At 38.4% G+C, this 23155-nt stretch overlaps 1 protein-coding gene across 4 annotated transcripts in view; it reads left to right on the top strand.

Annotated features, from left to right (window-relative positions):
- WARS2 (tryptophanyl tRNA synthetase 2, mitochondrial) overlaps positions 1–23155 on the top strand; it is an 88336-nt gene that overhangs the window by 865 nt on the left and 64316 nt on the right. The window contains exon 2 of one of the 4 annotated variants that reach the window (XM_067034141.1): positions 9818–9944. The exons of the other annotated variants lie outside the window; for them this stretch is intronic. The gene's annotated coding sequence lies outside the window, so the exon portion shown is untranslated. The remainder of the gene's footprint in view (positions 1–9817; positions 9945–23155) is intronic. 4 annotated transcript variants of the gene reach the window in all.

Below are 23155 nucleotides of genomic sequence, written 5' to 3'. Positions count from 1 at the left end.
ACAAAACACACACACACACACACACACACACACACACACACATATATATATATATATATATATATATATATATATATATATACACACACACTCTTTCACTTATTCAGATATTTACTTCACCCAGACATTTACTAAACGTCTTGCAAGTGCAATCTCAGTGGTAGGCACTTTGCCATACATCTCTTGGGGATAGCTCTTGGGAACTAGAGAGATCTTAGAGATTCTGTGACTATTAAGTGATTTCCTGGCATCCTTGCATATTCATTGTCATAATGTGTAAGTGTGAGGAGCATTTTGTATGGTAACTGGTAGACTGAAAGTTAAGAAACTAGAAGTCAAGGGATTTGTCTGCCACTTGCTAGCTGTGTGGCATGACAAGTCATTTAATCTTGCTGGACTTATTTTCTTTAGCAAAATGGGTGGAGGAAGGGTTGGACTGATTGACAGTGTTCCTTCAAGCTTTGGAAAATCTATGGCTCCATGATTATGAAGCCAAAGTAAAGCAGTGAGATTAATTATGAAAAACAAGATTTAAGTTCAACTTGTTATTTTTATCATCCCATAGATTACTTAACTTTCTGTACCTGTTTTTCACTGATATGGGCCTCACAAGATTCTTGTAAGGATAGAGGATATTACGCTGGAAAGTTATTTGTCTAAACAACTGTTTGGGGCTTCCCTGGTGGCGCAGTGGTTGAGAGTCCGCCTGCTGATGCAGGGGACATGGGTTCGTGCCCCGGTCCGGGAAGATCCTACATGCTGCGGAGCGGTTGGGCCCGTGAGCCATGGCCAATGAGCCTGCGCGTCCGGAGCCTGTGCTCCGCAACGGGAGAGGCCACAACAGTGAGAGGCCACAACAGTGAGAGGCCTGCGTACCGCAAAAAACAAAACAAAACAAAAACTGTCTAAATGTTGTTTGAAATTTCAGGCAGCATTGTTAGGTAAAAATTGATTCAAAATTAGATAAATACATCAAATACTCCTCTCTTTGAAGTTTGATTCTACAGAACCAGAATTGGTTATTATATTTATAGCCAGTAGTAGCATATTAAAACCTGTGGATTCAAAGTAACTAAGTCTTACTTTTTTATTTTGGAGTATAATTGCTTTATGATGTTGTGTTAGTTTCTGCTGTAGAACAAAGTGAATCAGCTCTATGTATATATATATATATCCCCTCTGTCTTGAGTCCCCACCCACACACAAAGTAACTAAGCCTTAGACCCAACTTCCTCTTATAACAAACTCAGGAGTTGAGGATGTCATAAGAAGTAGAGAATCAAAGAGGAAAGAAAAACAAACTACAGCCCACTAGTGCTTGTCCTAGGAAGTTTAGGGCATTAAATCATTATAAATGCTAAAGAATAGAATTCTTAAATCTCTACTGTTGTTTCAGTGGCATTTATGAATACAATTATCTTAATCAACTGTTAATCTAGATGGTCTCAAGATGTAGAATTTCCAGAACAGATTAGTGTTTCAAAACCTTTAATTTAGCTTTGAGTAGAATATGAATTAAATAAATGTAAGCAAGAGCACTTCTTAATGCATAGTTCTACATATAAATTAAAATTTTTTTTTTATTGAAGTATAGTTGATTTACAATGTTGTGTTTCTGGTGTATTCAGTTATATATGTATATATATATTCTTTTCATATTCTTTTCCCTTATAGATTATTACAAAATATTGAGTATAGCGCCCTGTGCTACACAATAGGACCCTGTTGTTTATCTATTTTATATATAGTAGTTCGTATCTGCAATCCCAAACTCCTAATATATCCCTCCCCCACCCCCTATAATTTTCAGTCATTAAAAATGATGGTTTGAAAGACTAGTGCAGTCTTTTGAAAGACCAATTTAGAAAAGATATAAAATTGCATTCATAGTGTAATTATACTATTATATTTGCAAATAAATATTTATATAAATATATGTACAAGAGAAAAAAAGACTGGAAGGAAACAACTATTCTTAACTTTTTTTGTTTCTCTTTGGTTTTCCTAAATAGTGGATTAAAAGTGATTTAAGTTTTCTTCTTTAAGCTTGATGTATTTTTCACATGTTCTAAGTTGAAGATATATCGCTTTCAGACCCAGAATAAAGTTTTAAAACATAAATCTTCAGATAAATGTATAGTCATTATATCATCTGTGATATTGTAGCTCTCTGAGAGAGATATTTACTTGTCCCACAGTGCTGTTATTAAAATGGCCTTAGAAAAGTTATTAAAATGGCTTTAGAAAACTAAAAATTTATGGCCATTTTTCCTGTATGTATCTTCTTTTTCTCTTGAAAAGCTTCCTTTGAAGTCAAAGAGATTTTGTGAACAGATGCAGAAATATGTGAAGGAAGAATTGGAGCCTTAAACCAGATGCATTAGACATTTTTATGATATCTCCTAACCTTTGTAGAAAACAAAAATTATTTTGCAGGGGTGGAAAGAAATGTATATTTATCACATGAGTGAGTCTATCAAAAACTAACAAACAGCAATTTGCTTGTTATTAGTTTTGGCTGCACCAGTTACTCCCTGAGGTGAAAAGCAAAAGCGTATGAGCCACAGCAGTACTTTGCTAGAGTAATGCAATTCCTAGGTTGTTTTAATGTTTCTTAAAAAAGCAAAATCTTGGGTAATAAGCTTGGCATTGGGGACCTTTAGTTATCTCAAGAGCAGGCTTTTGCCCCTCAAGGCTAAATGTAGAATCAAGTTTAAATTAAAAACTAAAGAGAAAACAGAAATAAAAGTGTATCAAGGCATACTCATTATGAGATGTCTACAATTTATATGAAAGTGATTTATTTTGCCAGGTGTTACCTCACAGAAAATCGCTGAAGTCTGACAAGATGAGAGTAGTCACAGAGTCAAAGGAATGAAGATCTGACATGTTATGTTTAAACGATGATGGCGTTAGGTAAATTTAAGCCTGTCATCATTGACCAAACACAGAATCCAGACTTCTTTAAGCACTAACTCATGATTGTATTGTGCAAAGAGTGAAATATTGATGATTAGAAGACTTTTGCAAGAATATTTGTAATCATTCAGGTGCAGTGTAAAGTGTCCACATTTTTATCACAGTTGGACAACACACTTCATTATTAGCTGTCCCAACCTGGGTTTGGCCAGTATTAACATACTGTTTCTACTGTTTATGGCCACTAAATGTAGCCATTCAATGAAGAAATTGTGCCTGCAAAAAAATAGGCAATGTATTAAATTTTTTATCTTGTATTTAGGTCTCACAACAAGGCTTTTTAAAAAATTGCTCTCTTTTTTTTAAAATTTGAGATACACAAAGTTGCAAAATTAGTACAAAGTATTCCTGTATACCCTTCACCAAGCAGCTTCTTCTTGCACAATATAATACAATTAACAAAGCCAAGAAATTAACTTGGGACAATTTCAGATTTCACAAGTTTTTCCACTAGTCTCCTCCTGGTTTATGATGAAATCTGGGATCCCATATTGCATTTAGTTGTCATGTCTCCTCCAATCTATGGCAATTCCTCAATCTTTCATGACCTTGGCCTTTTTGAAGAGAATTGGTCAATTATTTTATAGAATGTCTCTCAATTTGGGTTTGTCTGATGTTTTCTCATGATTAGACTGAGGTTATGGATTTTGGCAAGAATACTCCAGTAGAGATATTGTTCATAACAAGGCTTTAAGGCAAGTATTAAGACCTTATTTTAAACATATGGAAAAAAGTAAAAACATATTTTACTTTTTAGTTAAGTAAAAGCTAATTAATTATGGAATTAGGATGGTAAAATTTATTGTTGGCATTTCACTCCATATTTTGCAATTATAATGTGTTATTATAGGTTTCTGTGATCTTAATGGCATTAAACTGGGGTAATGTTCCCAGTGACTTTTCCCTTAGCTTTTCTCTGCCTTGTATTGTTCATCCAACATGCAACATGAGCTACTCAGCCTGGAAAGCTATCAGGAGCTGCTATGGCCATCTGGGAATTTTACTAGTTGCTAACTGTGCCAGTTTGATCAGGCTACCTCATCTCTCTGTGCTTTTCTTAAACAAGGTTGTTGCGTGGATCCACTCTAAAGCTCCTTTTAAGCTTAGTCTATGAGTCTATTTGTTTAAAATGCTTTTTAGGTTGATTTTCCTTGTGAACTGACTTAGTTCATTCAAAACAATAATTATTTCAATTTGGAAATCTCTTTGTGTAGCTGATGGAAACTACTGATGGTAACTGCTAAAAATATAGAGGAGGAACAGTCGATAAATGCTGAGCATTTATGCTAGCAAGTCTTATGGCAGCCATAGCCAGGAAATTATGAAGAGGGTGAGGCTGCTGACCCACAGATCCTTTCTCAGTATACCTGTTGCATGGCTGCAGGTTACAGAACTGTCTGCGGAGGCTTATGCATATACATAGGATATATATATTTGTATATTTAAGCCTGTATGCATGCATATCCCTGTGTCTTTCAGAGAAGGAACTAACATTTAGCTAAGGCTTGTTATGTGCTAAGGCTTCTTGCTATGTACTATACATGCTTTATCTTATTTACTTCTCACAAAAATCCTGTGAATATTATTCTATCCATTGTATAAAACAGGAAACAGGCTCTGAGAGATTATTTAGTAATTATAAATTATTCTGGTAATTTTCCCAAGTCAGAGAGCTAGTAAATGGCAGTGCCAGGATTTACACTCAGCCTTGCCTGTGATTTTCCCACTCGACCAGTAGTAGTCTTTTATCAAATAAAATCTTATGTGAATCCCTCTTAGATAAAACAGATAAAAGTAGAGGTTTTCTGATTTAAGGAATAGAAAAGTAGCTACAGCCCTGCTTGCTTAGCCCTTCCCAGCCCCACCTACCACCTTCCCTCCACATACAACAAGGGGCCACTGAGATGGTGCCACACAGTGTTGGACTTCTTAAGATGAAGTTTGAAAAATACTTCAGCTTCCTTAAACATCCTAGTGAGTTTGTTGGCTTAGGACCACATATGATGGATGAATTATTTTTAAGGAGATACTCTGTAAATGAGTAGTTTGGGAGTACTTACTTTGGTATGTATGTGTTTTATCAATAAAATGCCACCTTTCTTCGTTTATCTTAAGCTATGATAGAACTTGAGATAATAGCAATCAGTTTTCTTTCCTTCCTTCCTTCCTTTCTAACTTCTTTCTTTCATTCCAAACACAGCTTACTTCTACATAATATGCTGATGTTTGTGCACAAAGATGATGCTATGGACCACTCTGTCACTATCGTGACGAACCTGGCCTCAAGTCTCCTCCCAGAGAGCACTTACTCCAGTTCTGCTCTTGATTCTGTTTTACCACCACCAATCAGGGGTTCAGGAATTTCTCTTCTAGAGACTGCAGCATGAGACCTAAGCCTTCTTCCTGAATTTCCACAGGAGAAATGTACTCGCTTAGGATAGAAGCTGCTCTGCCCATGTGAGACACTAGAGGCAGAGAGTTAATTTATAGGCACAGAGATGATAACATTGACTCCAGCTTGACTGAATTTAACTCTGCTCAGCCATTTACAGTTTTCTCTCTATATCATTTCTTAGCAATATCCTATCTTTTGTTCCCAGTCAGACCAGAGGCTTAACACTTTTTCTTAACTTCCCTGCTTACTGAACAAAGTAAGGTCATACCTAGGTTTGTACCACCCCATCACCTGACTTCTAATGGTCCTGTAATCATTTACCAAAATTCGTCTACAATTCTCTTTTTTCTTGGCACTCAGCCTTCCTTGCGTTGAACCTACTTCTGGTTGGCTAAGAACTGCCTTTTTTGTTTGTTTTGTTTTATTTTGTTTTTGTTTTATTGGAGTATAGTTGCTTTATAATGTTGTGTTAGTTTCTGCTATATAGCAAAGTGAATCAGCTATACATATACATATATCTTTTTCAGATTTCCTTCTCATTTAGGTCACCAAAGAGCACTGAGTAGAGTTCCCTGTGCTATACAGTAGGTTCTCATCAGTTATCTGTTTTATACATAGTAGTGTATATATGTCAGTCCCAGTCTCCCAATTCATCCCATCCTCATTCCCCCCATGGTATACATACATTTGTTCTCTACATCTGTGTCTCTATTTCTGCTTTGCAAATAGGTTCATCTGTACCATTTTTCTAGATTCCACATATATATGTTAATATACGATATTTGTTTTTCTTTTTCTGACTTACTTCACTCTGTATAACAGTCTCTGCGTCCATCCATGTCTCTGCAAATGGCACAATTTCGTTCCTTTTTATGGCTGAGTAATATTCCATTGTATGTATGTACCATATCTTCTTTATCTATTCCTCTGTTGATGGGCATTTAGGAGAACTGCCTTTTTGATTGCCCTTTTCTCTCTTCAAAAGCACAGTCAAGCTACCCTGATTTCTAACCCACAGAGGTTCTCACAACTTCCACTTTTACATTCCCTGCCTTCTAGGCTGGGACACCAACCTGGGGACAGACAGAGATGTCAGTTTCTCCTTCACATTCCTGTCCTGGTGTTCTGGCTGTGACTCTATAGTGCCAGGCAACTCCATCATGGATGGGGCCCTGAATGACCTTGGATATGTTGCTTCTTGTTTAAGGTTCTTGGGATAATAGTTGTAGATTTTTCATCAAGGCATTCAAAAACGTAAAATAAAATAACAAATCTCACCTTGTAAAACATTCTCAAGTAGAATCTATTATTTCCATTAATAATAATATTCTGTTCTAATACAACACTTTGTAGTTTTCAGAATGCTTCACATATTCTCATTTAATTCTGAGGACACAGTGTTTCACTATTTAGCCATCTAAAACTTTTACTCATTGATTAAGTTTTCATTATATCTTCCCATTTTTTTTTACCAGTTTTATAGTGATGATGAATCTAAGTAAATATTAGTATTCTTTTAAGTTTTAGTTCAGTGGATATTATTTTCTTCTTTGTACTAAAATTGAATTAATGTTTAATTTATTTGGGGGCCCTGGTCTGATAGGACTGTGATAATTTCAGTTATTACTAAATATGATGATGACAGGGGGAGATGGTACCAGCACATATTTATAGGATGCTTACCATGTACCAAGCATGGTTTGAAGCACTTGACATGCATTAGCTTATTTAATCCTAACAACCCAATGAGATGAGTGTTAACATTAGCTCCATTTTATAGATGAGGATACTGAGAGGTTAAATAACTCACCCAAGGTCACATAGCAAGTATTAGAGCCAAGATGTAACCCCAGGTAGTCTGATTCCAAACTCTGTATATTAAGAGTAATAAAATATGTTAAATTCTGAAACAAATTACCCATGTTAATATGCTGATAACTGCTATGCAAACTTTCAAATCTGTTCCATGAAAGCTATTTATATATTTTGGCATGGTGACATGCAGAGTAGAAATTACAAATCATCCTTTGTTGTTGCTGTTCCTAAAGTCTTGTTTGGCTCAATGAATTATGAGAAAGGAGCAAAGCTGCCTTGTAAATTTATCTCCGTGTCACTATTTGGCTACTGCCACTAAGATTACCCTGTGTAAAATAAGGGCTTTTAACACATAAGTCCCAAGGTGCGTGCAGGAAGTTGTATTTATACACAGTCTATAGCTAAAAGGTCCACCTGTGCACCACCTTGCACGCAGAGGGAAGGTGGTAAGTGCTGAAGCTTACAGATGGCCAGGGGACCACTATCTAGGATCTAGTTGGGATTTATAGCTAGAGTACTTTCTTCAAAAGTAATGGAGGTGCAAAGTGAGAAGATGGGAAAGATTAAAGTAATTAGTGTTGTGGGCCATTTCAACAAAGGATAAGTAAGAATTTTATTCTAAAAGTTTCTCATTCCAAAAGTTCTTAGCGGAGTCTGTAATTAATTGAGTTAAAGTGAATTATTACCAATTAGTACATTAATTGGGATGCTGTTGAGCCTTTACAATTAGCGACATTGAACATTTAGTTTATTTTATACTCCAGACAAAGGGCTTCTCATGAACATTTCCTATACTCCCATGAACATTTCCTATACTCCCATGAACTTTGCATGGACCATTCTATTTTATATTCATTCAGCCTCACTCTTACTATATTACTTTGGGCCCCTTTTGGGAAAATAGGAGAATGTAATTGTGAAGGGAAATGGAGCTGTTTACTTAAATCCCTGATTTGGATTCCTGTCCTCCCATGGGGAGAATGGTCTGAGCAGCCAGTTCATAAATTTACTGGAAGAGAGAAGAGCCTCTTGGGCTGGGGGTAAGTGTGTAGCTTGAAGGTGGAGTCCCAAGGGAGATGTTAAGGACCAGACTACGTGGAGCCCTTGCCAAATCCAGGGAGAGAGCCAGGTTGGCCCTCTGTGGATACTGGTTACCTGGCCATCTTGGTTGTGAAGGGAAGTCCTTGTGTGCAGGCAACGTTGGCTTCTCCCATGGCTGGCATTTTCCAGACACCCCCACGCCACCAAGCTGTGAAACTCAGTAACCCAGAGAAGCAAGTGTCTAGAGGATCAACAGTCACATGAACATCATACTTGTCTTTTTTTTTTTAATTTATTTTATTTTATTTATATATTTTGGCTATGTTGGGTCTTCGTTGCTGCTCGCGGGCTTTCTCTAGTTGCAGCGAGTGGGGGCTACTGTTCGTTGCAGCGCGTGGGCTTCTCATTGCGGTGGCTTCTCTTGTTGCGGAGCATGGGCTCTAGGCACGTGGGCTTCAGTAGTTGTGGCATGCGGGCTCAGTAGTAGTGGCGCATGGGCTAAATGGCTCCGCGGCTTGAACCCGTGTCCCCTGCGTTGGCAGGCGGGTTCTTAACCACTGTGCCACCAGGGAAGCCCTGTACTTGTCATCTTAAAGTTGACTGACTTCTTACTAAGAGAAAGTGTGGTAGAGCAGAAGGTGCATGGCTTTGGGATCAGTCAGGCCTGGCTCCACTACATGCTAACTGTGTAATGTCAGGCAAGGTACTCAACCTCACTATGCCTCAGTTTTCTCGTCTGCACAGTATTAATAGTAATACTCACATGGTAAGAACTTTATGTGGATTCGAGATTCTGCCATATGTATAAAGGCCCTTGGCCAGCGCACAGCACCTAGTGGGTTCTCTGTGCTTGATGATGATTATTTCTTCAATAATATATAATTCTCCTCAGCAACCTTTCTCTCCTCTACCCTTATCAATCTTAATAACCTTTGATTCCTCCCATCCCCACACTATCCTCCCCCTACCCCACAAAATAAAATCAGTCTGACCAGATTAACCTCCCAAAAGCAGTGTGCTAATTATGTTGTTCCCTTGCTCAGAACCTTTGGGGGCTTCTCATAAAGCTTAGACTCCTTATACCCCCACCTTCAAGACCTTCCACAGCCCAGATCCAAAATACTTCTCTGGGCCATTGCTGTCCTACATGGATCCTTTGCCCTGGAGTTAAGAGAATTTCCAAGTTTGCTCATAGCTGTTTCCTTTTGCTTCTTTGTTAATGTCACTGTCTCTTCTTGGAAAGACGTTTCTTCCCATTCTAATTTGTCTGTATGCCACCATTCTTTAAAATAAAAAACAAGCAAACAACAAAAACAAAACTTACAGATAGGTTCCAGAAAACTTTGTTCTTAAGCTGGAAATGATTGCTCCCATTTTGAAATTTTACAGGACTTTGTACCTTTCTTACAAAAATTAACAAATCCTGCCTTACATTCTCTCTGTTTATAGACATTTGCTTTAGGACAGATGGAGAGCCTGGGTTTTTTTTGTTTTGTTTTGTTTTTTGGTTTTGTTTTTGTTTTTTACTTAGACCTTTTGTGAACACTCCAGCAAGAAATAGTTTATGATACATACGTTTTTCCACAGGTGCAGCCTCAGGCTGCCACTCAGCAGGCCGACCTCACCAGGGGAATGTTCCTGGAGGCCACCCCCAGTTGTGAAAGACAGAACAGGAAGAATTCCTCCTGTTGAGCCCTGGCTATGATAACTAAATGTGAGAGAAAATGAGTTATTACTTAAACCTTTGGCATAATAATTCCTGTAACAGAAAGAGGTCAATAAGTATCTATTGAGTGAATGAATTCAATGAAAAATACATCTAATAAGATATGAGAAAGTTCATACCATTGGCATTTAGCCTATTGTTAATTTAAACCACACACTTTTGTGTATATTTTTATGTATTCAAATACAGAAGATTTTCAATGTTTGCTGCATTAATAAGTGATCTTATTATTGCCTTAAGTATCCAGATGTTTATAAGTGACTGGGAGATAATACTGGTTTCATTTCAATAATTTTCCAAGTAGGCTGTGAATTTCCAACTTGTTGCTATAACTGACTTACTGTCACTCTGGCCCTAATTGTATTTTTCATAGGTGTATCTAACTATACTGGGGTTTGCTACCTCTATATATTATACTAAAGTTTGTAGACTGAGGACTAAGATGAGAAGTTTTTATTTTGAGCTTAGTTTTGCCTCAAGAGTCTGTCTGGTTCAATAAATGTGCATATTATCTATACAACAACCGACATTGTGCTTTATCAAGAGTATGCTTTCAACTCATGAAGGAAGTAAAAGGCTCATTTATTGTGGCAACATTGCCTTTTTTCTTAGTTGTTCATTTTAAGTCCCTTTAAAGCAACCTGTGAAGGCATGCCTAGGACCTTTGCTCTATAGATCTTGGTATGCTCTGCAGAGATATAGAAAACAGCCCTAAGTCTCACTGCATTGTTCTACTGTGTAGACAGGCCATTTGTAAGCTTCCCATCTAGTGCTATTTCATTTTTCTTTGCACCATGATAAGAGTAGAGCAGTATGATTCAAGAATTTATGTCTACAGTACAAAGAACTTACATTTTCTTCTTTTAAAGTGGCCTAGTGGCATTTTAGTAGTTAAGGAAAGTTTACTGTCATGCTTGCTTACCAGTTTATCATTTACATGTTTAATAAAACCCGAAATCAACCTAGCCTAATCATAGAACGGTTATAGAATGTCATGTCTGTTAGACAAGTTTGATTGCAGCATCTTCCTGATAAGTCCGTGACTATAATGGCCAAACATCTTGTTAAACCCAGAACCAGTTGTACCCATCAATCTTTAAAATGTCTTGGAAATTCCAATGTTTCAGCATCCACATGACATCTCCCACATTGTTTTTCACATTCTAAAATGGAACAGAAATTCTTTAGCAGACCATGTGTCCTTAATTTTGATTGAGAATATATTAACATATCTATGACTCAAAATAGAGACACAGCTTATCCCCTCATCTTATTTTTCTGTCTAAGTAGCAGACTTTTGGTCAGTCTTCCATGACTCCTGTCTTCCTGAGGGTCAAATGCCTGCCTTTACACGGACTGTGGAGGTAGTGTCATCCAGCTTCCACGTGGATCACATGTTAGAAGGGATGGGGAGAGAGAGGAGTGGCTCTTCAAAAAAACAGTAACAAAGCCAAGACCACTGAGGGGATTACTGTCAGCTGAGTAGCACTTAAATTTATGTCTTTAGAGAGATCATCAAGAAAAGCCTGTAAAGTGGGAAAATTTTTTTAAAATCAGGGGGTTTTAACCCTTTGTAGTCTCAAATTGAGAGAGAGACCAGAGTTGAAAAATCCAACAAAGAGAGAGATGAGAGAAGAATCATTAGAGTGTGGATCTAAGGATCAAAGGGCTAGAGAATTTCAAAGAGAAAATGAAGAGCAAGATAGTACTGTGGCAGGGGTGGGGGGTGGGGGATGAATTGGGAGATTGGGATTGACATATATACACTAATATGTATAAAATGGATAACTAATAAGAACCTGCTGTATAAGAAAATAAATAAAATAAAATTCAAAAATTCAAAAAAAATAGTGCTATAGTATGATAAAGACTAAAAATTATCCCTTCGAGTTTATAATTAGTGTATCACTAATGATATTAGTAACAACAACAGCTTTAGAAGAGTTATTGGTGCAGATTAATGATGGTGAGATGAGAGGTGAGGAAGTTTGAGGAGCATGAATGAGAAGGAAGTGCCAAGAGAGGGAAAAGGGAGCTTTAAAAAATGGCCTGACCAAGAGAATTTTTTGGAGGTAGGGTCTTTTAGGATGGAACAGAGTTGAGCATGATTATAGGAGCCAGTGAAGATGGAGAGACTGAAGATACAGGAAGAGATGGAAAGAAATGCAATCCAGAGCAAATGATTGAACACTAGGCAAGACAGATCAACTCTGAGACTAGGAGAAATGGCTGTGGGTCTAGATGAGTTTGCTGGGAATGGGATGGGAAATTCAGGAACTCTAAAACCTGATGGATATAATTCTCTCAGAAGGCTTCAGTCCTGAGATGATGGAATAAGTTAGTGCTTTAGTAGATGGGTACTAAAGTCAGACTGTCTGGGTTCAAAGTCAGGTTCTTCTACTTGGTTACTGGAAGTCGTTGGGCAAGTTACTGAATGTCTCTACCTCATTTTCTTCATCTGTAAGATGAGTTAAAAGCTCGACCTCTCTATAGGTAGACTGCCAGAGTTTGAAGCTAGTAAGCTCCCCCACTAGCTAGCAATATGGCCTTGGCAAGTCACTTAACCTTTCTGTGCCTTCATTTCTTCATCTGTAAAACAGAGACAATAATAGTGCCTACCTTACAGAATTACTGTGAGCATTAAATGAGTTAATATTTATAAGTGTCTAAAACAGTACCAGGCACATTGTGAGTACTAAGTTTTTAAAAATTGTTTAATAAGCAGTGTTGAGAGTTGAGGGCCTAAGGAACTATAACTTAAATTTATAGGTAGATTCTGCATTGTTTTAAGATTTTTCACCTAAAGTGCTCAGCTACCAAAGTATATAAGCGAAGAATGAGCCTTCTAGGCTTGATCCAGGATTGGAGTTTTTTCATGGCTGTCAGGACATTATTTATGGCAAGGGGAGTTGAGATTGCTAATGAGAGCATAGTCCACGTGATTGACCTTGGGGCCAGGCTGGGTAGGGAAGAAGAGAGATCAGATAGGGACTGCTGCACCAGGAGAGAATGGAAAAATCAAAGGCTCTGATTTCTAAGTGAGCTTGGAGAGCAAGTATAGTGGGAATAAAAGCATGAAAAAGTTGAACGGCGGAAGGTCATAGACTGAGTAGAATATTGACATTTATGATTTCAAAAACAGAGGAATTCTGGGTGATGACAAGGTCCAGGGTGTAACCATGGGACCAGGTAGTTGAGGTTGAAGAGTTCAAACAAATGTTTTGAATGCTAGAATATTGGATGGGTAATCTCCCTGATAATTGAACTCTTTCAGATGATGGAAGTTAGGGCAGAAAGAGAGCCAGCTTGCTAAGACTTTAATCAATTTAGGAGGTGGGGAGAATACAACAAAGTGCCGAGTAAGTGTAAACATCTATTCTTCTCCCATTTATATAGTCATGTCAGACATTTTGGACCATTTGTACAAATGTTTCCTGAACTATTAAAAGATTCTGTTCAGTATATTATTTGGATATGTCACCTGGTGAAGTATGTCCTCATTTCTAATTCATGAGAGTAATAAAGTCATGAATATTGTACACATATTGATATATTAACAAATACTGAGCACTTACTACGTGCTAAGTGTTGGAGATAGACCAATGAAGAACACAGACAAAATCTTACATTCCCGAGAGAGAGACAAATAATTAATATATAGTATGTTAGATGATAATGGCTGATATGGAGAAAACTAAAGCAGGGGCAGGAGATGGTAACTGCCACAGGGTATTACAGTTTTTAATTGGGAAGTCAGCAAAGGCTTCTAAGAAGGTGAGATCTGAGAAAAGACCTGAAGGTGGTGAGAACATATACAAGGTAGATATCTGCGGGAAGATGGTTCCAGGCAGAGGAAACAAAAATGGAAAGGCCATGAGGTGGGAGACTTACCTGGCATGTTTGAAGACCAGCAAGGAAGCCAGTGTGGCTTAAGAAGAATGAGCATTTTCTTTATTTTACAAATACTATATAGTACTCACTATGCTGGATACTTTTCTAATTACTTTGTACATATTAACTCATATAATGCTCAGAACAACCCTATAAAGTGGCGCTATTATTGGCCCCATTTTACAGATGACGATCTGTAAAACAGATGTTAAGTAACTTGTCACACTGACAACAAAATGCAGATAGTTAAAAAGGGAAAGGAGCCTGCGTCCTAACCTCAGGTTGGTTTTGCATTATGCTGTTCATTATAGTAGTAGGACATGAAGTCAGATGGCTAATAGGAAGGTGGAAGTAGAGAAGTCAATTGTATGGAATCTTAGAAGCAACTGTAAAGACTTTGTCTTTTACTAGGATTGAGTTGCAAAGCCATTGGAATGCTTTGTTTGGAGAAAGAACGTGGGCTGACACAAGTTTTTAAACTTCACCCTAGCTGTTATGTTAAAAATAGAAGAGCACGATAGAAGCAATGTCTTGTAATTAGACGTTAGCACAAGATCCAAGAAAGGGATGATAGTGGCTTGGACAAGGATGGTTTCATCAAAGATGAGAAGTGGTCACATTCTTGATATTTATTTTAAAGAATATAGAGCCAATGAGATTTTTTTTTACTCATTAGATAGATGTACGATGGGAGGAAAGAGTCAAGAATGATTCCAAGGTTTTTGGCTAGAGCAACTGGAAGAATGAATTTGCCACTTACAAAGATGGTAAAGACAGCAAGAGGAGTAAGACTTTGGGGGTGGGAGGGAAGGTCAGGAGTTGAGTTTTAGACGTGTGGAGTTTAGATGCCTAGTGAACATTTAAGTGGAGAAGTCACGTAGGCAGTTGGATGTATGAGACCAAACCTCAAGAGATGTCTAGATAGAGATATAAATTTGTAAGTCGTCAGACTGCTTAAAGCTATGAGATGGGTGGGATCATTTAGGCAGTGTTTTTGGAAAGAGAAAAGATGTCCAAGTACCTAGCCTTGAGCATTTCAACATTAAGAGATTGGGAGGATGAGAATAACCAGCCAAGATAATAGCCAGGTAGGTAGGAGTCCAATTCACATGCGTCTGTGCACATGTGCACACACACGTGCTTGCAGATGCATACACGCACACCATATATCATATATGAAGATAGAATAATCAGGAGGACCAGCTACTTTTCTTCACTGATTACTTGCAGGAAAATTTAATTGGGAAGCCACAATATTAAATAAGGTAGCTTGATGGGTGTGGAATCAGAACAAGGTGTGGGAGGGTATTCATTGGATCACCTCATTGGCTAGTGTAATTAAGCTATGATAACCTGAAGCTCCATCCCCATTTTGGAACATACATGCTCCTTGGGCAATATATTCCTGGCTGTTGTCATAGCACCATTTCCCTTGGACATTGCTTTAAAACACATGGCCAAAGTTTTCCCAAAAGAGCTGCTTTTTCTAAGCTTCCACCCCTCCAGGAGGCATATTCTTTCTTTAGATATGTTAATGTACCTCATCTTGTTTCCATTAAGTCTTGTCCTCAGAGTTCTTCTACTTTTGGGGGGTCATCACTATTTCCTTTCATTAAAGTATGGACCTTCTACCTAGCAAAATATGTACATAAATTCTCAAAACTTTGCGTACAGTTTTACAAGTCCATGAACCCAGGTTAAGAACTCCTACTTTAAGTTGACCTATCTGTTTTGTTGACTCATGGAAAATAAACTTATTCTCTTCTTTTCAAAACCTGCTTCCTTATTGTCTCCTCTACCACTTACTAATTACAAAGCTGGTCTTATGATCTACACCATAGGACTTTTGTGTGAAATTGTTTCATAATGAAGTATTTCTGGTACTTCAGAGAGTGAAATCTCCTGTCTGAAGAGGGAGGTAGACTGTCATACCATATGCCTCTGTGTTCAGATGGCTTCATAGTGAAGTTCTAGTGTATGCTTATACAATAACACAAATATGTAAGGCTCATGATAGCCAATTCTGAAATTCAGCCTTTAGTGGAGGGTGTGTGAATCTTACTATAAAATGCTGCTGCTTAAACATTTAAGTGTATATATATATATATATATATATATATATATATATATATATGTATATATAATTAAGGTTTGAAGGAAATAGAGGAAGATTGAAAATATTTGCTTGAAAGGTTAAAAAAAACAAAACAAAACTATCTAGAATATTGAGCAACACCCATCTGAACTTCACAGAAAGTGTCATGAGAGTGCCAGTGATTAGAACTGATCAGATATTTGGCTGTCCTTTTCAACCAGAAGATGGATTTAAACCAGATTACCACATCCATGGTTTAGTTTTGAAGAGAGGAAAAAAAAAAAGCCAATTATTTGTCTCTTTTTTCAAAGGCCTTTTTTGTATTGTAGATCCCTGAAAAGCTGGTAGAGAAGCCAGCCTTTCACATCCATTAAGGTTAGCTCTGAAACTGTTGAATTTGATCTCTTCCATTTGCCATCTGGATACAGTAGAGAAAAAGCTATTCTGCACTGGGTTGCTGGACACCATCCAGAAAATAATATGTCAGGGGCATCAAAGGCTTGAGGCACTTGGTCCAGTCTGTCTAATGATCACAGGCAGGATCTGCTCTCCAGTTTTGTAGTATGTTTTATTTTTGCAGTGACAATATATATCCCAGTAAGATAGATCACAAGGATTACTGCCGACTTGTCAAAGCTAGGATTCTTCCATCAGACACTTCAAAAAAAGGGCCAGTTTTAACTGGGCAAAGCTTGATTCCCAAAACTGAGGAAGCTCCATCTCATCACAACCTATACCCTTTCTTATGGAGAGCACTTAATGCAAGGAGGATTTTAATTCCTAGATTGTTTCATCTCACACCCAAATGCCAAATTTAAAGTCTCCTTAAAATTGACCTCATTTAAAGTTGTATTCCTTACCCTTTTTATGTGTGGGCCCAGTATCTGGCCAGCTAATGACCATGCTGGCAGCTTTCCAGGATTCTGACAACCACATCTCATTATTCACACCAACTGGAGCCAATTGTGGCTGGATTTTTTTTTTTCTTTTTATTCTGTTATTTTAAAATGTGGATAGGAAGCAACAGCAAGCAATGGCATGTCGTTTGGTCTCCTCTGGGATTGGGGAGGAGCCTTGCATAATAGGACCTGTAATATCAGGGAGCATATGGCTGTGTTTTAAGGTAGCTGGAGGCCATCTAACTCTTAAGCTCTGATACAGCAAGCTTAGTTTGGGTCTTCGCAGGATGTACTTAGGGATGAATTTATAGCTTCTGCAGTAGGTGAAATTGTAGGGCAATTGCCGTTTTGCCTCTTACGCCAAGAGGGGGTGGCAGGAGGAGTTTCAGAGCCCTAACCATGGCATTACTTTTCTTTGTGGACAAGAATGGTCGACAAGCTGACCCTAAATATTAGGGCCACTCCCAAGTCTCCCACGCTGACCTAGGAAGCTGGAGAATCCCTGTCTGGGTTTTGGCCAGCTACTAAAGGGGGTGTCGTGGACAGCAACACTCTGGTTGTGTGCCTTGTGCCAAAGTTATTATTTATTCTGTTCCAAACTAGTACTGTCCGCACGTTCATCTTATCATCCAGGGACTTTACTCTCAGAATCTTCCTGTTCTTCTTTTCTCTCTTCAGATATGGTATTGAGAACAACAAATAGTTCTCCTACGCTAAGAACCATAAACGAAATCTCCAAACCATACATCAAGCAAAGCAGTGTTGATGACTCTTAGCAGCATTATCCCTGCTAAACTTTGTGCACATGCTGACAACTTCTCAGCTTCCATTTGGTCACTCCCAGGCTGGACTGTCCCTTTCTGTAGTTGGCGAGTTGTTTTTCCTATAGTTTTTGCCTGCTCTCAGATCCCCACCCTGGCTTATAAACAAAATAAGGGAAAGGCTGTGATGTCAAGTCATTGTTAGAGCCAGACTTCTGGCTCTAACAATGACTTGACATCACAGTTATTTACCCCCTCTGTGCCTTAGTCACCTTACCTGTAAAATGGGACTAGTCATAGCACCTACTATTTTGTTGTTATAGGTTTGTTGTGACAGTTAAGTAAGGAATGTGAAGAAAAGAGCCTGGCACAGCAGAGTGCTCAATATACATTTACTACTGTCGTTGTTATTATTATTTGATGTACTTTAGTATGAATGGATTTCATCATTTTTACCTCAACCAAGTATTTAGCATTTTGAGCCCTTTGTTATTTATTGAACATGAAAAGATTTTTGAGTTCTGCCAAAAGAATTTCAGGGATTTGCAAGCAGGACAGATTGGAGCAAGGGAGGGCCTTCAGGTCACATTATTGCCCTGGTGGCTTTAAAGCTGCAGCAGAGCATAGTGTGTTGGAGGAGCTGAGTGGCCCCATTCCCTGCTGGAAGGTAAGTTCCAGGGTGCAGGGATTACACCTTTTCCTTCACCGTTGTCTTACCAGCATCTAGAATAGTGCCTGATCTCAGCTCAGGCCCTCACAGACTCCTGTGATTTTTTTTTTTTAAGATATTTATTTATTTTTGTCCTTAAAAAATTTTTTTTACTACCATTATCTGTCTGGACCCCTTCTTAGTTTTAAAGAATCCCCTCTGAGTGAGCTTTGGTGGATATGGTGGCCTATGAGAACTAAAATACTGTTTTATTATCAACTTAGCATGGGCCTGATACCCCAGTGTGTAGCTCTGGTAAACTTAATTAGGCCTGAGGCTCTTTACCTACATCCAAACCCCAAAATTGGGACGTGAGTTACCGGCTGCCAGTGATAGAGGGTCAAGAGATCAACCTGATCTACCGAATGAGGGAAGAGAGAGTCTGGGGAGCCAGACCTGGCCCCCAGGCAGGCTTATAGGGATGACAGAAAGGGCAGGATTCACCTGGTAACAAACATGACCCAGGCACAGTCCTTGAAGCTGATCAATTCAATGAGCCGTTCTTTGACCCAAGTAGGGAACAAGAACAGGGGAAGAAGGGAGGCTCTCCTTTCAGTGAGCATTACCTGTCATAGCAGAAAAAAGTTGAAACCCGCTGCTATGTGGTAGGACCCCATTTAGCAAGTAAGAAGAGAAAATCAGGAACCAACAGAGACAAAATTGGAGATATCAGATAGGCTAAAGTATAAGCAACACTGTAGTTTTGTGGAAATCAAGGAGTGTTTTAAAGTATGATAATAAAGAGCATCAGTCGGTAGATTCAAAGAGATCATTGAAGAACAACAAGACGGAAGGGGCTGTTGGAGTGAAAGATTAAGGGACCATTACTGGTTTTAGAAAAGCTTTAGTAACTTGGTGGGTGAGAAACCAGATTATGGGGAGTTAAAGTGGTGGTGGCAGAAGGGTTCTCATGGCAATATTGGGAAAGAGTAGGGAAGGGAGAAATAACTCCAGATAGGGCTAGACCTCTTTTTATATTTCTACGCGATAGGAAAGAATGTGTAAAGAGATAAAGATTTAAGATGGAAGAAAGCAAAAGAAAACTGGATGGAGAAATAGTCTTAAGAACACAAGAAGGGATAAAATCAGCACAGTGGGAAAAGGTTAATCTTAGAGGGATTTTCCTCTCTAAAACAAAAGAGGGGAGAAGATGGTTATCTACATGGAAATATTTGGCAGTACAGAGTAGAGAAGATGATGCCACATATTGAACTCAGTAAAGAAGAACTGGAGTCATCTGATAAAAGGAAGGAAGCTCCTGGGGCTTAAGTAGACTAGAGGTTTAAAATCAGCTATAAATAAAATGGACCAATGAATTGCTAGGCATGGGATGATAGTTATTGTACTGCAGAATTCTCAAGGGCAGGGGTTGTATTTTATTACTCTTGTATCCCCACTGCATAGCATGATGTTTGGTGCATGGTTACTGCTCAGTAAATATTTGAATGGATGGGTGCAAGGATGGATGGATGGATGGATGGATGGATGGTTGGCAGGAAGGAAGGAAGGAGAGATGGTTTGTTATCTAGATGTGCTTATTGAAAGTTTATTGTAATTGAATTTAAACGACTCTTGACCCCTAATGAGGGCCTAGATGAAATTAAATATAATCATTAGACTAAGCCCATAACAGTTTGCAGTTTGGAAATAGGACTGAATAGATGGAACCTTTTCTCTAAGCCCCCAGTTTTTTGTGTTGGTTTTCCTTAGCATGAGAGATGGCAGTGGTATTTTGTTTTGGCAATGCTGGCTGATAGGGTGAGTTGCTAGATCTAGCACACATTATTCTGCTGCTTGTAGCTTCTGGCCCAAGTTCAGAAATGTCATATTTGTGCCCATATTTGCAGTTTCAGTGGCCCCCAAGGAACCTGCACCTTCCTGCTTTTGCCTCCTCATCCAAGTTACTAAATTCTGGTAACTTAGATAGTTCAGATGTCCTTACTTAAAACTGAATGACTAGCATGTGTGTTAGGGAGGCTTGGAACCCATGTTAGGAATCCTGTATCAGATGTAGTAAGAGAAGATCCAGATTTCACATTTAATGGCTTGTGCCTTTACTTCAGCAGAAGACTGATGGGAAAGGAAGACAGGGACAGACAGCACTTGAAAAAGAAAAGAAAAAAGACTTCCAGTCTTTTATTTTTCTGAGAGAATAAGAAAGAAACTGGTGATGACATTCTCATGTAGTCAGTAATTACATATGGAGCACCTGTGGTATGCAGAGGCGGTCTCGTTCAGATGAGGCTAGTAAAAGGTAACTTTTTCACTGGGAAAATTGTTTTATTATCCTTTATAAAAAGTAGCATGGGCTTGTTTTGATTTTAAATCAGTGAACTAATATTCCAAATTGATTGTTTCCTAATAAAGGGAGGTTGAAATGATTCTGATACTGAAACATAACATTTCTCCTCAACTTGCCAGTTAACATTAGGAGTTTGCTATTTCATTACTACCAGGGACACTAGTAGGACCAAAGCATTTTTCTCCATGTTGCTTTTGGTTGTTCGGAAGTGTCACAGTGGAAGCCCTGGCCCCTTGAACCATAGCAGCAGCAGGTCAGCAAAGGAGGAACTAGGTTTCAAAATATTTTGTTTTAAGAGGTTATTTGTCGTGTTGAAGTCATCATACAACATCTGATGTTGATTTTGAGATTGTTAATTTATCCTTTTTAAGGCTTCAGATTAAAAAACATAGCCACATTTCCACTCAGTTTTCCCATAAATCCCATCCCCTAACTCAATTCGAAACATCCTGATCCTGCAGCGTTCTGCTGTGTTTTTGCCCCTGCTGGATTAGGTGTGCTCCTGGGTGCCTGGTGGGGTGCACACAGTGCTTGTCTTCCAGAAAAAGGAAATAGTGCTGTAGTATAGGTTAGACACACTCTACCTAAGGGCAGAACTAATCAAAAATCAAATTGGATTTACACTATGAGCTCCCTGTATACTTGTGAATGCCTTCTAACTGCACCTTGCTAAAATAAAATGTCAGGAAATTATCACATAAAATCCACTCTCAACCTTAAGGTAAGATTGCTCGCATTCGGAGGAGAGTTGAACAACTTTATAAGGGGTTCATAAAAACAGTTTTATCAGCACATTTTATTCTAATAGTATTTTATTATAGATTCAACTAAAATTACAGTACGTTAAGAATTTGGAAAGGTGTTCTTATAGTTGTAGGTATTGTTGACTAAAAGATGCCTGGCATTTACACAGGTAACCTGGGAGGGGATAATTTGAAAATGCCCTGCTAGTCTTGTAAATATCCTTTCCTCATCCTCTTCTTCCCTGGGGCTACTGAGTGCCAGGGAAGGTGAGACCAGACTTCCAGCTCCTTCATTCTATAAGTGGCATATAGTTAGTATTCATTTCTACCTCATTTATATACATGTATTAAACCTCCACCCTGTTGATATTAAGAATGTTAGGAAACATGGATCTTGCCCTTGAGTATTTCACTGACTGGTGAGGGTAGTAGACCTGCAGGGAAAGTAAATTACAGTACAACCACATGCTGTAATAGAGGGAGAACAAAGCATTGTAGGTACTTATAGGAACAAGTAACTCAACTTACCTTGGGAAGATGGGAAAGACTTCATAAATGTGGTGACATCTGAACTGGGTCTTAAAAGATAAATTGAAATTTGGCAGGTGAAGAAAGGCACACCAGGCAGAGAGGAGTGAATGGGCAAAGGGTTAGAGGTTAGAAAGAATATGGCTTCTTCAGGTAACTAAAAGAAGGTTACAATTCATGGCTTCGAGTGGTGGAAGAAAAAGGCTGAAAAAGTGCACTTGGGTCTTATTAACTCAGCAGAGCTGGTAGGATAGGGACCAACAAAAAAGGCAAAATTGCTCAAAACATGAGAGAATTTGCAAAATACTTTGTTATGTAAATCATCTGATAGGTCATTGGGCTATTTTTTCTGCAACAGTACTTTTTAAAAAAAAAATTGTTGGGCTTCCCTGGCAGCACAATGGTTAAGAATCTGCCTGCCAATGTAGGGGACACAGGTTCGAGCCCTGGGCTGGGAAGATCCCACATGCCACAGAGCAACTAAGCCTGTGCGCTACGACTGCTGAGCCTACACTCTAGAGCCTGCGAGCCGCAACTACTGAGCCCACATGCCACAACTACTGAGGCCCATGCACCTGGAGCCTGTGCTCCGCAACAGTAGAGGCCATCACAATGAGAAGCCCGTGCACCTCAAGGAGGAGTAGCCCCCGCTCTCTGCAACTAGAGAAAGCCCGCACGCAGCAATGAAGACCCATTGCAGCCAAAAATAAATTAATTAATAAATTTATTTTTTTTAATTGTGATCAAGATGGAAAATTTAAAAAGAAAATCATATATATATATATATATATATATATATATATAAAATACTTTAGTATAACTCAACTGATGACATTTCAAAAGCATCATTTTTACCCAGTTGGAGTTCTGCCTGTCTACACAAAACAGCTCTGTTTCACTTGGTACATACATTTCTTGCTCTTCTTCATTATTTGATGGTTAAGACACAAGCATTTGCAATTACTTTCTCAGTAACTATGATTATTTAATAGTAATATCAAAAAATAAGTCAGTGTTATTTTCCACAAAAATGTCTAAGAGTTGAGGCAAGCAATAATGTCACTTGTGGTAGCAAGTATTTTATCATTAATCATTATTCAATATATAGTAATGTGTCATCTAAGTAGTTGAAAAATAGTGTACTACTTTCAAGATGTACTTTCAAGCCATCTGATTGAAATTGTTGGAGGTAAGAGCAATACTCTGTTATTTGCACTAATTATCTTACCTACTAATATTTAGTCATAAAGGAGAATTATGTACAACATAAA

The sequence above is a fragment of the Kogia breviceps genome, chromosome 1 (genome assembly GCF_026419965.1).
Source record: "Kogia breviceps isolate mKogBre1 chromosome 1, mKogBre1 haplotype 1, whole genome shotgun sequence".
In the NCBI taxonomy this organism is placed as follows: Eukaryota; Metazoa; Chordata; class Mammalia; order Artiodactyla; family Physeteridae; genus Kogia; species Kogia breviceps.
The sequence above is the reverse complement of the archived record's forward strand: the minus strand, read 5'-3'. Positions and strand labels throughout refer to the sequence as shown.